We start from the raw sequence: 291 nt of genomic DNA, 5'->3' as shown, positions 1-291 counted from the left end.
AGCCGTGGCCGATATTTTCGGGATGAGCTTCAAATAAGGTGAGTGGGTTAATGGCCTCCCTTATAAACTGGCTCCTGAATGGAACATAGTACAGCTTGGATGGCTGCCCCAGACCATAGCCCTAAGCATATGTAGCCCTGCCTCATCTTCCTGAGGGTAGCCAGAGCCATCTTGAGAACCATCAAGTGGCTGCATCCTTTTCAACCCAGGCCCATCCAGTTAGCTGAACTCGTCCAAAGCAGATTTCCCTTCAGAAGCAGCCACTAGCACAATATAGTTTTAGAGCAGATC

This window comes from Pteropus alecto, unplaced genomic scaffold (genome assembly GCF_000325575.1).
Source record: "Pteropus alecto unplaced genomic scaffold, ASM32557v1 scaffold121, whole genome shotgun sequence".
NCBI lineage: Eukaryota > Metazoa > Chordata > Mammalia > Chiroptera > Pteropodidae > Pteropus > Pteropus alecto.
The sequence above is the reverse complement of the archived record's forward strand: the minus strand, read 5'-3'. Positions refer to the sequence as shown.